Genomic DNA, 17,259 nt, shown 5'->3' with positions numbered 1-17,259 from the left:
CCTCCACGGGCACTTGGACCGGGAGCTCGTACGACGCAGCCAACGACGCCGCCAGCGACGCCAGCCTGAGCACATCGAACGCCACCTGGACGCCGGCTACTTAGATGCCACTGGCTGGACCCATCCAACGCATCAGCAACACCGAACCGTGAGCACGAACGCCAAATGCTAGTAGATTGGGTGTTCCCGGCCCGTGTGTATTGGTAGCCTGTGTTTTGGGTTAGTTTTGTTAGTTTTTTTGCTAGTGTTTGTGTCGCGTAGGGTGTATTAAATGTGCGTCTGTGTGGGTACACCTGTCGCCTAGTCCATTCTTTCGGCCCGAGTGTTCTCGGGGCGATCCATGACAAAGTTAAGTGGCGATCCTGTGCCAGGATTCATTTCCTGGTTTCTTTTTGTTTTATCTCGGATCTTTCCGATCTCTCGACGGCAGAAAGTATGGAGTTGGCAAAAACGTTAGAACTGGCTCTCAAGCTAGGTTTAAGCAAAGAAGAGGTGATGCGTCTCTATGACGAGGAGGCAAAGAGGCAGAGAGGGGAAAGAGCACAGGCGCGTGAAGATGCCTGAGCAGAGGAGGAACGCGAGAAAGCGGCAGAGGAACACGACATACGCCGAGCAGCGCCTGCCAAGAGGAGGAGGAAAGACAAGCAGCTCGTGCCAAAGAGGAGGAAGCGTGTGCTAGAGAGGAGAAAGAACGGGAGAAAAGAAGGATTGAACGGGAGGAGTTTCTTTTGTGGAAGCAGGCGCATTTCACGGGAGGATATGAGGAGATCAAGGGAGATGATCAGCGTTCCTTAGCGGGTGCGGAATCTCCTAGACCGGCCAGAGCTTGTCCAAGAAAGCTGATGGCTCCTTTTGATGACAAGAGATGATTTTTACGCATATCTGCAATGATTCAATCGGATAGCTTTGGGGCAAGGCTGGGAGCCCAGTGAATGGGCCACGGCGTCAAGCATGTGTTAAGTACGGGAGGCGCTGAATGTGTTTGGGAGGATGCCGGCTGCTCATTGCATGGACTACGAGAAAGTCAAGAAGGCGCTCCTCCAAAGATTCTGGCTTACGGCAGAGGGTTTTCGCGAGAGATTTCGCACCGCGAAGCCCGAGGATTCTGAAACAGCTAAGCAATTTTCATGCAGACTGTCCAACTATTTCGACAGGTGGCTTGATATGTATGACATCGAAAAGAGTTTTGAAGGGGTTTGTGATAAGCTGGTCACAGAGCAGTTTTTAATATTTTGCAGTCCGAAGCTAGCGCTATTTTTGAAAGAAAGAAAGTTAAATTCATTGGAAAAGTTTTCCGACACTGCACACCAATTCCTGGAGGCTCAAGGCCTGAGAAATATGAGTAAGGCAAAGGAAGAAACTCATAAGGTCGTAGAGACAGATGCGACAAAACCGAGAGCCTATAGCGGTGCTTCTAAGGCGCCAGTCAGATGTTTCATCTGTGGCAAGGCGGGACACCGTGCAGTTGACTGTCGGACTAGTAGTGTTGCCCAAAAGACACAGGCTGTGTGTCAAGGTTGTATGAGGAGAGGGCATACTGAGGATGAATGCCGATATAGAACGCAGGACCGAGCTGCATGCGTTGTCGACTCTCGGGCAGAGCTTGTCACATCACCCAAAGTTCCACAGCTAAAAGGAGAGCAAACGCCGCTGGAAAATGAGGCGGTGAGTGCAACAGCCAAATCGAAAGCAGTAATGCTGGTGGTGGTTGGACAGATAGGGGACCGTTCTATATTGGTGCTTAGAGACAGCGGAGCCAATGCTGTTTTGGTTCGGAGAAGCCTGGTTAAGGACGAGGAACTACAGGGGAGGCGTCGGCCGTCACTCTTGTAGACAGCACTATCAGGTACCTTCCCGAAGCCAGGATTCTAGTGTACACGCTATATTATACTGGACAGGTAATGGCAAAAGGCGTAGAACAACCGATTTACGATCTGATCTTGAGTGTTGAGGACCCCGATCACGAGTGGAGGATGCTCGACGTTGAGGAACGCCCAAAGGAGGAAAAGCCCGCGACAGCTCAGGCGGGTGATGGGGCAGTCAGTTTCTCGTCGGCAGTGTAGACAAGAGCTGAAGTGGCAGCTCGAGCAACGCAGCGTCCGCTCTCTGCTCCTGCTACGATGTGTCTGAGTGTAACACCGGGCGAAATTGTAATTAGGCAGAGAGAAGACCCGAGCTTGAAAGCCTGCTTCGAAAGAGTTGGGGAAAAGGTGAAAAGAAAGAGGAGTAGTACGTCATTCGAATATCAATTGGTAAACGTTCCCCTGCAGAGGGAATGCGTATTTAGCTCGGGAAGGCGGGTCCAACAGCTGGTGTTGCCGAATTATATGCGAGAGACAGTGTTACACTTAGGACATGACGCCATTATGGCAGGACACCAGGGCGTTCAAAAAACGGTGGCTAGAATTACCGAGGAGTTCTGGCCAGGTGTCCAGAGTGACGTCGAACGCGTTGTTCGCTCGTGTGACGTGTGCCAGCGCACAGTTTCGAACGGAAGAGTTGCTCCCGTGCCTCTGGGCAAGATGCCAGCCATTGACTTCCCGTTTCAAAGAGTGGCTATTGACATACTGGGGCCAATCTCTCCAGTATCCGCCAGAGGCAATAGATATGTGCTTACCCTGGTCGACGTGGCCACTCGTTATCCTGACACTATTCCATTGAAGGCTGTTGACAGTATCCGAGTGGCGGAGGGTCTTGTGAAGATGTTCTCGCGTTATGGGTTCCCGAGGGAAATCTTGAGGGATCGGGGCTCGAACTTCACATCGGAACTAATGAAGGAGGTTAACCACCTTTCGTCGGTGAGGCAGTTACTAGCAATGCCATAACATCCCATGTGTAATGGGCTTTTAGAGCGGTTCAATGGCACCCTCAAGAATATGATCAGAAAAATGTGCCAGGAGAGACCTAGTGATTGGGATGGATACCTGCCTGCTCTTTTGTTCACTTACCGCGAAGTACCGCAAATTAGTCTTGGTTTCTCGCCCTTCGAGATGTTGTATGGTGTCAGATCTGAGGACAACATACACATGCGTTCTTGAGTTGCGGCACAAGTTGGAGGACACATGCAGGCTTGCACATCAAGGCCTGGAAAGGGCGCGCGAACGCTATAAAGGCTACTATGACAAGAAAGCCGCTCACAAAAATCTCAATCCCGGCGACAGGGTTCTCATCCTGCTACCCATGGATCATAATAGGTTACTGATGCAATGGAAGGGCCCTTACTTTGTGACGCAAAAGAAAAATGACATGGATTATGAATTATTGACAAATAACACCAAGGAGGTTTTCGGTGGAAATATGTTGAAGAAATACGAAGAAAGAGTCCTCGTACGGTACGCTCCCAAGGTAGCACGCTCGCCAGGGGCAGTGGAGGCAAATGATGTTGCCGAGGCGCCCAAGTGCAGTGGGAAGAAAAGTGTGGGATGAGATATGGTACTAATAAACCCCAATTTGAATGCAGACAGAAGATCACAGATAAGGGCTCTACTCCAAAGCAAGGCGGATGTGTTTTCGGGTGTGCCGGGCAAAACTGATGTCATATGTGGCAAATTATATCTCTCTACAGATAGACCAATCAGTGTGAAACAATACCCACTAGCTTTAGTAGTTTAAGAATCAACTGAAAATGAGGTGCGGGAGATGTTGGAACTTGGTGTGATTGATGTCGTCATCATACAATGCGCCTCTCGTGGTTGTCAAAAATCCCGAGCCCGATGGTAATAACCGATTGTCTGTAGATTTTCGTCGGCTAAATAACATCATAGTACCCGATGCGGAACCTATACCAAGAGCGGACGTGGTGTTCGCTAAGGTAGCTCACAAAATTTTTTTTTCTAAATTTGATTTAGCTATAGGGTATTGGCAAATACCAATGCAAGATTCGTCGAAAGTGAAGACTGCCTTTTCTTGATCGGCGGGTTTATTTCAGTTTAAATTCATACCTTTTGGTTTGAAGACAGCATCCGCAATATTCACGAAGCTGATGAGAAAGGTCTTGGATGGGCTCCAAAATGTAGAACACTATATGGATGACATCTTTGTGCAACAGATACTTTTAAGAGCACGTAATTACGCTGGAAAAACTATTTAACAGAATTCAGCAAGCCAGGTTGACCATAAAACCTTCAAAATGTGAGGTGGGCTTTGAAGCCATTTCTTTTCTCGGACACAAGCTGGGGATGGGCCGCATCGCTACAAAAGACATCTTGGTCAAAATCCAGCAAGCCCAGACACCGACGACCAAGAAACAAGTACAGTCGTTCTTGGGTTTAACGGGATACTACAGGGACTTTACTCCAGATTATGCTCACATAGCCGATCTGCTTGTCGAACTCACTAAGAAGGGAACAAGCAATAAGCTGAATTGGACTGCTGAACATGAGAACGTATTCGTGATGTTAAAATGGCATATAAGAAAGCCGCCCGTTCTGCTTGCTCCGAATTTCGATAAAGAATTTGTTATTCGAACTGATGCATCAGACAGAGCATTAAGAGCCGTACTTTCGCAAGAAGAGAATCGCATGCTACATCCGGTATTTTTTTGCCAGTAAAAGATTATCGGCTAGTGAACGCTAGTGAAGTGTTGAAAAGGAATGCTTGGCAGTGGTACGGGCAGTAAAGAAATTTCACATTTATCTTTAAGGGAGACATTTCAGAATTCAAACGGATCATCAGCCGCTTTTAACCAAGGCCAAAATGAACAATAGTAAAGTCATGAGATGGAGTTTGGCCTTGCAAGAATACTCGTTTCAGATGGAATATATTAAAGGCAGAGATAACGTTGGAGCGGACTTCATGAGTAGAGCCAACTAAACAGCTTTAGTTATCTATGAGATGTATATTTTTGTTGTTTTTGTTTTTGTTGTTGTTGTTGTGTGCTTATAAAAGGGGGTGTGTTGTGGACATTGACACGTTTATCATGGACACCGTACGGACAGCGCCAGTTGTGTGCCAACGTTATGTAAATACAATTTGGTGTGCTGTGTCAGTGGTGTACTTCAGGTGTGTGCTTGACATCTACGGTGTGTTGTGTGCTGGGTCCAGAACCGCCACGGAAGATAGCCGGTGCGCTTTAACGCTTGAAGAGGATGATGATGTGAGCAGTTTTTCATGCAAAAACTCTTGAGAGAGGGGACCCTTGTCACATATATTAGGAAATTGGAAATAGAAGTATGAACTAAAAATCTGGAGAAGACGAAGAGGATGACGATACGATAAGCATGACCTGTATGAATCTAAGAATAAAGAAGAGGAAGAAGTATTCGGTGAGGTTGGAAGAGTTGATTGGTGGAGAAGAGTAGACGATGTCGACGAAGACAAGGATGACGCGTACCAACGACTAGGATATAAAAGCGCAAGGGATAGCGTGGCACGGAGGAGAAGAACAGAGAAGCGGAGGTTCCGGTGGGTCAGGGACGCCTCGGCTGGAAGAGAGCAACGCCGGCTACTGCTCCGGTGATCTCGAGTTCTACGGCGCCGCACCGTAGCCTTCCTGCCGTCCTTCAGCTCGTTCCGGGGAGTCAACGGCTGACGCAACCACTTGCTACGGCCAGGGGTGCCTCCAGCGCTGTTGCCCCCCATCCGGGTGGTGCCCTCCACGCCAACATCACCTCCACGGGCACTCGGACCTGGAGCTTGTACGACGCAGCTAACGACGCCGCCAGCGACGCCGGCTACCTAGATGCCAATGACTGGACCCATGTAACGCATCAGCAGCACCGAACCGTGAGCCCCAACGCCTAACGGTAGTAGACTGGGTGTTCCTCGGGCTGTGTGTATTGGTAGCTTGTGTTTTGTGTTAGTTTTATTATTTTTCTGTGCTAGTGTTTGTGTCGCGTAGGTTGTATTAAATGTGCGTCTGTGTGGGTACACCTGTCGCCTTGTCCATTCTTTCGGCCCGAGTGTTCGTGGGGAGATCCGTGACAGAATCGAAAGCTAATTTTACGTCTAAGAGCACGCACAATGTGTAGGTCCCATTTTCTAAGTTCTGGATGAGTGTTCCTTTTATACCAAGTAAAGCAGATTCATTCGATTGACGTTTCTAAAGCCGTCGCAGTTGCTCAGTGGTTATGGTGCTCGGCTGCTAGCCTGAATGACACGCGTTCGATTCCTGCCTCGGCGGCCCGATGGAGGGGGCATGCTAGAGGCCCGTGTACTCAGTATTGTGAGCGCACCTTGAAAAACCCCAGGTGGTCAAATTAATCCGCAGCCCTCCGCTACGGCGTCCCCAACAGCCCGAGTTACTCTGGGAGGTTAAGCCCCATAATGCATAAACATGTTTCAGAGATCCATATTGTTGTTCAGTGTTGGTATCCCTGTGCAGGCGCACCAAAAGTAGAACAGAGCACGCGCGTGGTGGCCACACTGGCCAAAACTGCATGCTAGCGCACTCTATCAGCAGACGCTCAGCGGAGAGTAAGCGGGCGTCTGCACATTCGATTCGCCCATACCGATAACAAGATGCTCGCCTTGTCGCCGGCATGAGAGAAGCCGCGCTTCTACCATCACTGCTCGCCAGGAGCGCTTTGAATGCCCCTTGGAAGAGTTTATTGGTTGCCCGCATTGTGCAGAAAAGTCGGCCTTCGCCGGCGTGCGCTTTCAGCTTCCTCCCGAGTGGCACCATTTTGAGTCTGCGTGACCGCCGTGGTTGGCGCTTCTTCACTAGGCGGTAAGTTTGTCGCGCAATGGAGTATAAATGATCGTGAATCGGTTTAGCAAGCGCAGTAAAAATTTATGCAAGGGGACGCATGAAAAAAAGAGTAGCGTGCATGTATTGGCCGCGTTATCTTTATGATACAAAAATGTTTGGTTTGGTTTATTGGGGTTTAACGTCCCAAAGCAACTCAGGCTATGAGGGGCGCCGTAGTGAAGGGCTCTGGGGTTCTTTAACCATCTGGGGTTCTTTAACGTGCACTCACATCGCACAGTACACGGGCCTCTAGAATTTCGTCTTGATCGAAATTCAGCCGCCGCGGCCGGGATCGAACTAGCGTCTTTCGGGTCAGCAGCCAGGCGCCATTACCACTGAGCGACCGCGGCGGGGGATACAAAATTATGAAGATCCTTAACGGCATAGGAAAGTGAACTAGTTGAAGAGCACTTTCTTCAAAACCAATTGGCTTTCTTATACAGGAGTAAACAATTTAACTTAAGCTTGTTTTCATAGAAAGCAATGCTGTCTCTACTTGAGTCGTCAGCGATCGATTATATGTTTGCAAACACACAGGGAGAAAGGGGCCACAGGGTGGAGAAAATTTTAAAAAAGCTTCCAAAAGCCTCTTTTTATGCAAACGCAAGGTTTAATAACAGCTGAAGCTCTCGCTCAGGTTGATGACATCGGCTATGTGCCGAGTAAAAGACTGGAAGAAAGTGGACGTATCCCGGTCAGTTTCGAAAGTTGTCCCACACCTCATTGTCCAGCCTCGCTAAGGTGATCACGACTCATGCTCTAGCTGACACGGGCTAGATTACTGGTCAACGTTCCGAAACGTTCGCAATTATGTGCACATCGGCGCTTTTTGGCGTCCATTGCAGCAGCTGCACCCCCCGTTCTTCCAGCGAGGCTTTCACTGCTCATGCAGAGTGAACGGGGCTGTAGTCTTGCTGCAGGAAGAGAACATCATCGTTAAAAGGCCCGTCCAACGCATACAGTGATCGAGCAGGGCGCACTAGATGGCTCCGTTGAAATCTGATGACAGTGTAAGGAGAGTGCCGAGGCCTTCTGCGTTGATAGCTCCCCAGATGTTCACTCAACAACGACCGCTGCTGACTACTTGCGTCAAGAATTCGGGCACGTATCATTCACGCATCAGTTAAACGTCATCCTTGACCGCTGTTCACTTGCCAACTGTATATTTGTAGATTTCTCGAAAGCATTTGATAAAGTATGCCATAACCTTCTAATGTTTAAGTTACATCAACTTAACATTGATCCCAAACTGCTTGCTTGGATCGAATGCTTTCTTTTTAACCGTTCGCAATTTGTTTCTGCTAATGACTCAACCTCGCAGCCAAGTAAAGTACAGTCCGGCGTACCTCAAGGGTCGGTACTTGGTCCTCTACTTTTTTTAATTTACATTAATGATCTACCCTCTTGTGTTTCCTCTAACATTCATTTATTCGCATATGATTGCGTCATCTACAGGGAAATAATTTGCGACGATGACATATCTTCTCTTCAATCAGACCTTAACGCTATCTGTATTTGGTGCCAATCAAGGTCAATGGAATTAAACATCAAAAAATGTAAATTTCTGCGTGTATCAAGAACATCCGGCCAGCTACCTTCCTATAACCTTAATAATGTCCCTCTAGATCCTGTTTCTTCTTGCAAATATCTTGGTATCCATATTACTAGCAACCTCACTTGGTCCATTCACACTTCTTACGTAATTAATAACGCTAATCGCATGCTGGGATATCTAAAACGTAATTTCTCTAAGGCACCTTCTTCCCTAAAACTACTTCTATATAAGACACTGGTCCGCTCAAAGTTAGAGTATGCTGCAGCAGTGTGGGATCCCTTTCAACAAAACCTAATTCACTCATTAGAAATGGTCCAGAATAATTCTGCTCGTTTTATTGTATGTAATTATAACCGAACTGCCAGCATCTCTGCAATGAAATTAAATCTCAGCCTGCCATCTTTAGCATCTCGCCGTAAAGCCCTTAGACTCTCACTTTTTCACAAGATATTTTATCATCCTTCACTTTGCCACGAACTGATCTCCCCTCCCCAATACATTTCATCAAGGCTAGATCACAACAACAAAGTCGGAATTCCATTTTGCAAAACCAATGCCATGTTTCAGTCATTTCTTCCGCGCACAGCTGCTGAGTGGAATCACCTTCCTGCATCTACCGCTACCATTACTGACAACCAACGCTTCAAAACAGCATTAGAAAACTTTGTATAAGTATGAGCATCATCTTTTTTTTTAATTCTATATTCTTGTTGTTTTTTGTACGAGCGTTTTTTTGTTTTTCACTGTATTGCTGCGCTGTATTTTGTGTATTATATACTATTAACCAGCACACCAAGAACCCAACAGCTAATAATGTATAACTAGGAGCAATCATTTTTGTATTACTAATTAGTTTGCTGCACTGTACATTTTTTTTCTTAAATTTTTGTAACCACTCCCCTCTATAATGCCTCTGGCCCTGAGGGTACACGAAATAAATAAATAAATAGATGTGCGTAAGAACATTTGGCGATAATCAGCTCCCACGCAATATATAATTCAAAAAGCATTTAAATTGAAACCTTGATGAACAAGGCACAAAGATAATTCAAGCACTTTACGGCTTACATATCTTAAATAACTGCTGCGAGAGTAATAGCCGAAGAAACACAGTTTAATTTATCTTACTTTTACTTGCGCGCTGCTTACTGAGCTTTAAAACGGCGTGCTACTCACTTGACACAGAAGAATCGTTCTCGTCTATACCTTCAGTTGTATGGACGTCAAATACGCCGTTGTTGATACCATCTGGAGAAACTTGATTCGTCAGAGAACATGACTTGTCGCCAGTCGTCCACAGTCCATTGCTCGTGAGCGCAACGTTTTTCTTTCGACGTCTCCGTAAGGAAATTACCAAACTATTGGCCGAGCGCAAAGGGACGTTCCCTGTATGAAAATGATTGAAGGCACGAGTTGCTCTTTCGTTCATTCCGTTCCGAGACCTAGCAGCAGCGTTCAAACCTAATACCTTGCCGAGAACTTTTACGTGTGGAAGACGCCAGCAAGTAGAAGTTTCGAGTTCTGTTTTATGCCGACGTTTTGAAGCGCTCTCTGCATTTTGCTCACAAGGACGTGATAGGGAGGGCTGGTCCGCGGATTTACTTTGCAGGAGATTATAACAATGCGTAGATGTGGAAACGCGTGCCTCATTAGCAAAAAGTAAAAATCACCGCTGTGAATAAACAACTCAAGTAGCAATAAATCCACCCGCGTTATTGCGAAGGCAGAATAAAATATACATGCGTCTTACAGCAGTATTTTAGTTACCGGCACAATTGGGACGTTACAGTTAGTGTACGCAGTGTAAGCAGCAAGCTAAGTTTATTGCTCAGGTATAGCTGCCACGATCTTCCTTGGGTAACGCCCTTGCGCCATAACCAAACAGCGATATCCTGGGGCAGTCTGATGCTGTTTAGTCTTGTGCGCTCGAGTAATATACGTCTAGCGCGTGTGAGGGCTATGAGCCTCTGAGATTACTGGATTATTCCGCCATATGCCTTCATATTCCTACAAGACGCAAAGAAAATATCGGTTGACAGCGTTACAGTGGATGGGGGCCTTCTGTAGGCGCTACATGCCGTCTCAAATGCCAGACTTTTTGCCAGATGCAAACGTGCAGCCACATGACACAACAGTTTGATCATAATTCCTTGCCCACTGGAATGCGTGGGCTGAACGCGCAGCTTTGCCTTCCGTATTGCACGTCGAGCGGCGGTCGGCGCCTGTGTTTGTTTGCTCAGGCACTTCGATAAAGAAGGATTAAAGAAAGCAGGGAGGTCCCCCAAAACAAAGCGGGGTAAGAGAAGCCTAGAAATTATGCGCGCAAGCTCGCCCATGCTACGGATGCGACCTCGTTTCATCCGCGGAGACGGTCGTTCTGGGGACGTCGTGCGTCGGACGACTGATGGAAGCTTAGGGCCGTCGAGAGGCGAGTTGCTTTCGTTTGACGGGTCTTATTTCGGCCGTATGTCACGGTTTTCCGCGAAGGCAGCTCAAATACGACTGCCCCAAAATACATATGATCCTGGTCACACAAAACGATTTTGTAGTGCGCTCCGGTGTTAAAAAGAAAATCACACTGAGCAAAGCTACCAAATACGCTGCACTTAACCAAGTCGTAAATAGTGCATAGAAAATAAAACTCTCAAGTTAAAGTTACTCACAGTGTACCAGCCACCCAGGTGAAAGCGCCATAGAAACAGCGGAGCTCGTAGGCGCAGGGTGTCGAACCGGTATTTTTTCGGGTTCGGTTCGGGTTCGGGTTCACGCCTTTCGGGTTCAGTTCCGGGTTCGGCTCCAGAGGGCCATTCCGTTCCGGTTCGAACCGGTTCGGACCGTCTCGAACCGGTTCAAACGGGTTCAAACGGGTTCGGGACAAAAAAAAATTAGAACGCAGATGGGTTTCAGTCAGCCTTGCTATGCGTTTTCTTTTTTCTTGCACATCGCTATGCAAAATAAAAAATGCCAAGATTTGTTTACGAGAACATAAAACTGGGCTAGTTGGTAGCGGTTGCTCAAGCAGCGCAGTAAACAGGACAAACGGAAGTCTGGAGACGACACAGACGCTGACTAACAACTGGTTATTACATTCTCGGAAAAGTATATGAAGGCGCAGGACACAGTGAAGAATCCAAAAAAACATAAGAGCAAAGATTAAAACTAAAAAAAAACATGCTACGCATGCACATCGCAGTCAAGTCATGACATCTTTTCAATGAAATTCGAAGACTATATTCCATAGTAGACGGCACTCCCCTATCTCCTGGACCTTACACAGTTGCCAAGAAAGCCTGGCTCCTTTTCTACGAAACTGATGTATGCTGAAGCAACACGCTCATCTGCATCCTTCCTGATCATAAAGGCCTCCACCATCTCCCTAAAAATTCGGTCAGGGGGATTAAACAGGAGACTTGTCTTTCTAAGTGGGGAAGCAGATGAGAGTGTTGCTTCACCATCTATCACTTTGGTAGATAAGGAGTCAGGCTTTCTTGGCATTGTGTGAGGTCCAGGAGATAGGGGAGTGCCGTCTACTATAGAAGTTACTCTTCGAATTTCGTTGAAAAAGACGTCACAACTCGACTGTGATGTGCATGCGCAGTATGCACATCACAGTTTTAAGTTTTAACCTTTGTTCTGTTTTTTTTTTCGGGTTGTTTCTTGTGTCCTGCGCCTTTATATACTTTTCCCAGAATAAAATAACCTGTTATTAGTCAGCGTTCGTGTCGTCGCCTGTCTTCCTTTTGTCGTGTTTACTGCGTTACATGAGCATGAAAAAATTTTTTAATGCGAGATGTTCTCATTTTACCCACTTTATTTATTGTCCGCAGCAAAAAGACGAATTTACGGCAAGAGCCGCAAAATGAAATGAACTCGAAATTATTGAAAATCGGCTATTTATATACGCTATAATTAACCTTATGAGGTGTGGGACGAAAAGCCGATGGATTTTGCACCTACAGGACCCCCCTGCAGTTTGGGAGACCCCGTAGGACGAGTAACAGGTCTCCCTTGAAGCTTTCGTCAGTTGGGACTCTCTCGTACGCAGTGTACTTACGGGGCCCCAAAATTGCCGCCGCACGCGCCCTCTACGTTCCCGCGCACTACTGAGAAACGAAACTATCATGTATCGGAACGTATACATAGGCACAGATACCTTTCCGTCACCCCGAAACCGACTTGCCAGTCCCCCCCTCCTTTACTACATGGTAAGAAAATGTTCGCGAATCCCTCCACCGCCTATCCCTTACCCAACGAGAGCCTCGTGGGAGCACTGGCTCTCCCTAAAATCCGGAGCTTACCAAACATTTTATTTAAATCACCTCTTCGATATCGCCTTTGTGACTCGTGTTATAGTATATATCGAGCCCCTATAGCTCAATGTCATCAAACACAGAGCTAATCGTGGCTTCTCACTATAGTAAAGTAAGAAATTTGTTTGTGATAGAATGTTTTGGACTTTTCCCGGGGAGCTATCAAAGGCAACCTTTGCGTCAACAGAATTTTTTGCGCCCTTGATAGAGTGATAAAGAGTGGTTAACCTGGCGTGCACCATTGGTTCACCAACTTGTTTCAGGCATTTATTTTCGAAACTAAAAACAACCCCTTTCTGGCACCTGTTAAGTGCTCGCCTGTCTTTTCTGGACATGCTCGCGAGCGCTGATTCATTCGGTTTTCTCACTCTTCGCTTTTATTTACCTGTACGGCCTCTCCAGAAGGCAGATGACAAATGTTGCGATCGGTCATTACTTCCTCTACCAATACATCTACAGCCTTACCTAGACTTTCTTGATACTAGTCTATTAAAGCGAAGTCAGTGGATGTAAAGTGGAGCCCACTTGAATGGCCACAGATATAACGAACGGTCGCTTAATACGAGCGGATGTGGCGCTACCGTGAAAATATATGCATAAGGGCAACGGAAATTCGTCGCAGATACAGCGGACAACTCTGGCCACACCACTCGGTTACAGCGAACGAGATAGCGCGGTGAACTACCCCGAAGTTGTAGAGGTCGTCCTTCCGCTAAGCACGCAGAGGAAATAGCGCCTCTCAACCTTCACGACACCGCCCCGGAAAGAACATGTCAACCAAGAAATGGAATTAAAAGGCGGCACGTTGTACGCAGCGCTAACCGGAAAGTCCGGCGTCCGGTAACACTGTGAAAGGTAAAGTAAACACGGCAACGATATGCTATAATTCTCTATTGAAATAGTACGTAACCGCCGGCCAAACCCGCGTCGATGGCCAACGAGGGCAATCATTGCCTACGCGTTCGCCGGCTCGGCAAAGCATCCTGAGTAGAAGAAGCGCGGTGCGCGTGAGACAGGGGCATCCTCAAAAGCGAAGCTACTGACCAATCTCGCGGATCAACTAAAAACATCTATCAGATAATTTTTAAATCCTAGGTGGCCAAATCATAGCCTACCCAGTCGTCTCAATCTTTGGCGCCGCTGCCATGTGCAGGCATTGTTATATATATAGCGGACAGTGCAACGGATGCATTCTGCGCCACAAGCGCTGCGCTACTTCGTCTCTGCATCAGCCCAGTAACGACAGAAGAAGCTCGAAAACACGCGTGACCAGATGACTGCAGATTTCTGGCAACGCTTCGTTGATCCATAGCCGACCGGATGTTTCCTCGGATAACTACGTTCCTGCGGACCACAAAATCGCAGAAGCGCCTGCTCTGACGGAGACGTGGAACATAAGTGCGAGCTCTTCCTACTGCCTGGAGTCTCATTTACGTGGCCGACCTGCCACCAGTTGCCATGCACACTTCATCCATGATTAGTTATACCCCGTCCCCAAACTTGATGTTTGGCAGCGAGGTCTCGACAAAGATTAAATGATCGCCCTAGATAGCCTGGAAAGAATCGCGGCAGTCTCTGCTTTGCACAAGTAGGCACGCATAACGCAGCCTCAGTATTTTTGGCTGTTGTAAGAAGAATCCACTTGCTACGAACATCAGATATAACGAATGGAACCTGCGTGACCGTCAGGTTCGCTATAAGTGGGCTCGACTTAGTTTTAATCGGCCACAAAAACCTTTTTCACCCTTTAGACATGGACCTTACATGTTAAGACGTACCTTCGCGCCAAAGGGGCGTTTTTGCCGTGGTCAGTGCATTTCTACCTGCCCGAGCAACGAGAAACAATTTCAGCAATAAAATGGTTGGGTTGGTTGGTTGGTTTATGGGGTATTTTTGTCATGATGCTGTATTCTTTTGGGACATACTTAAGGAGTCTCTTAAAAACCCATTGACATTCCATTAACATCCCATTGACATTAAAAACCCATTAATTATAACATTTATGTCTGCGATGAAGAACTCTGGAATTCCTTGCGAACTCTTCGTGTTCATAGGACGCAGAACCGCCACGTTCCACGAGGTCACTGTTCAGACAACAGTGCACTTTAACGCAGGAGGAATATGTTGCGTAAGTTCAACCTCCTGACTGGTTCCCCTTTCATGGCGTGTGCACCGTCTGTAGTTTTCATGTGCAGGCGGAGGCAGGGAGTTATGGTGGCATGAGGCCTTATGCCGAGATCGCTGATTTCGATGCGGTCAAGTAAGGCATGAGGAGGGTCAGAGAGGTTCCAAATATTCCATGCAACAACCATAAAAAGAAGCCTACAAGATAGCCGAATAGCCTAAAGCATCTGTAAACAGAGTTTTCTGTTGCGCCGCCATTAGTACGAATCCCGCTCGGAGTCAGAGATTAGACTATGCATACTCTTTTAGTTGTTCTTTTTACTGCGTTAGCAGTATAGCCAGCTTTCCCAAAAATAACCGCGCTGCGTGCGTGCAGCCTCCATCCTGGATGCACACTCCGGTGGGAGCACATCAGGGCATTCACTGGTAAAAATGCACCTTCAGAAACTTTCACCCATCGCACAACCCCCTCATCACCCACCTGTAACCGATATAGCCGAGGAAGATTGTTGTGAAGGCTCAACGTGTTCAACGGCCCAAGCGTTCTAAGAAAAAAACACTAAAAATCATAAGCCTGTCGCGTCCGACACGAAGAACGGGAAATGACTACGAAAAGTAGATATAAGTCGCCAGACAGACAATTCAAGATCGAGCAGTGCGAGAACAGCGGATGGAGCCGCGCTCTGGCGACTGGCAGCAATTTTTTCTTAGAAGCAGAACGATTTCAGCGAATCGGCAATAACGAAATCACTCGATCGTAGTTACATTGCATCGCAGTAGCATCTTTTTGGGCGTAATCACTATCGCATGCCAGCGAGCACATTTATTTCCGCATTGCCCTTTTGTGTAATCGGTATTTAATATTTTCCTTATTAGTACATCTCTACCGTTGCCATGAACCCGCCTTTCGTTGCTTATTTCCGTCGCGCGAGAACAAGAATATGCGGATTCTAAAAAAAAGAAGCTGCACCAATTTATACATCCTTCTTTTGGTAATGCTAGTAGCAATATATCAGGTTTAACGTGTCGAGTAGACATTGGGGCTATATCACAGACGGAGGGCTTCAGATTAACGGAGGCCAGCTGGGGATTTTCGACGGACGCTGGTTTTTGTATTTTTGAAATCAGCAGCCGAGCACCACAGCCATTGAGCCATTTTTTTCTTTATTGCCCTACAGGCCCATCGCGAGGGGTTTTACTTAGAACTTGCTGCCTAAGACAATGAGCGTCTACAAAATTAAATGTTGCGCTACCCACTGCTGTTGCTCAGTGGTTATATAGGCGCTCGGTGGTGTCTATAGTACTTTACTGAGTTAGAGCAGTCCTAACATTTTGATTAAAGATTTACGCAAATATGTAAAAGGGAGGAGTAATAACTCAAGATTTCACATAAACCTGACGTACAAGTGTTTACAATTGGCGGCAGTACATTACAGAAGCGTCAATTAGGCTTGTTCCCAGGCACGAGACCTCCTGTGAGTTTGCTGTCACATATACTGGGTATCATTTTCGCACTTCCGAGCGCAGACAGCTACGGGTGGGTAAGTTTATGCGATAGATCATCTCATTTTGTTGGAAAACAACACGTATGCCGGGATGCAAAAGAGTGGGGCTGAACCGGGTCCCGAACCGGTTCGGAACGGTTCCTTTGAATCGTTCCGGTTCGGGTTCAGTTCCAAGATTTGCGAAAAAAATATGGGTTCGGTTCGGTTCCGGTTCTGGGCGAAAATTCGGGTTCGGTTCCGGTTTCGGGTTCAGTTCCGGTTCGACACCCTGCGTAGGCGCCGCGTTGTTCGCGTTTCTTCCCATCGTGATAGCACATGTAGTGACGCGTACAGATAGTACAGCACAGTGGTCTCAAAAGTTTTCGTCCAGAGGACCGGACTGTAGATTTTTAAAGCGACGACGGCCGGAAAATAACGTTGTAAATAAACAAAAAAAAATGGATGGGCACTTCATCTCCGCCTTAAGGGTATGACGCGATAGCTAATGGCTTAATGCCCATAATGCAACATTAGATATTCTTTACTTAACATTCATAGATGCCTGAGAGTCCTCTTACAACTCCTGGCGCAGTGGCTCAGCGGTTAAGCGATGCATCACTGCTCTGCGACGGCAGGTGTTCCCATCGGTGAGACTTGTGCGATCCAGGTTACTCTTCCCAGGAACCTCTCGCGACGAATCATTAGTTTAACAACCACCTGCCACGGTGGGCGGTTTGCTCACAATCCGGTGGCAGGTTGTGATGAACTTACAAGGTCACGTGACCCATCTGGCCCTCCTACCTCCTATAGGTAGATTCTCTGGGGATTTTTTCGGGGATCGTTTGCTCACTGTCAACGACGCCGACGAAGACGTTGGATTTTCTGCGACACGAGCTTCCTAACGCTATCACGTTAATACTTATTAATCACTGGCCTCAGGTGAAAACTACTATTATACATCATTTTTAACACAGCTTTCCAAATTGCCATGGCAACAGCCCAGCTTCATCGGGTTCTCATGGGAAGACTCAGGTTCCGCCTGTGGCAGCGGCGCAGCCCTAATGTTTTTGTGTCTTTAGGCGTGTACAGATCTTTCGC

At 47.2% G+C, this 17,259-nt stretch overlaps 1 pseudogene; it reads left to right on the top strand.

Annotated features, from left to right (window-relative positions):
• Positions 1-432: 432 nt before the first annotated feature.
• LOC149349378 (uncharacterized) lies at positions 433-5,742 on the top strand (annotated as a pseudogene).
• Positions 5,743-17,259: the final 11,517 nt, after the last annotated feature.

This window comes from Amblyomma mixtum, chromosome 3 (assembly GCF_055824585.1).
Source record: "Amblyomma mixtum isolate Tamu chromosome 3, ASM5582458v1, whole genome shotgun sequence".
Lineage (NCBI taxonomy): Eukaryota > Metazoa > Arthropoda > Arachnida > Ixodida > Ixodidae > Amblyomma > Amblyomma mixtum.
The sequence above is the reverse complement of the archived record's forward strand: the minus strand, read 5'-3'. Positions and strand labels throughout refer to the sequence as shown.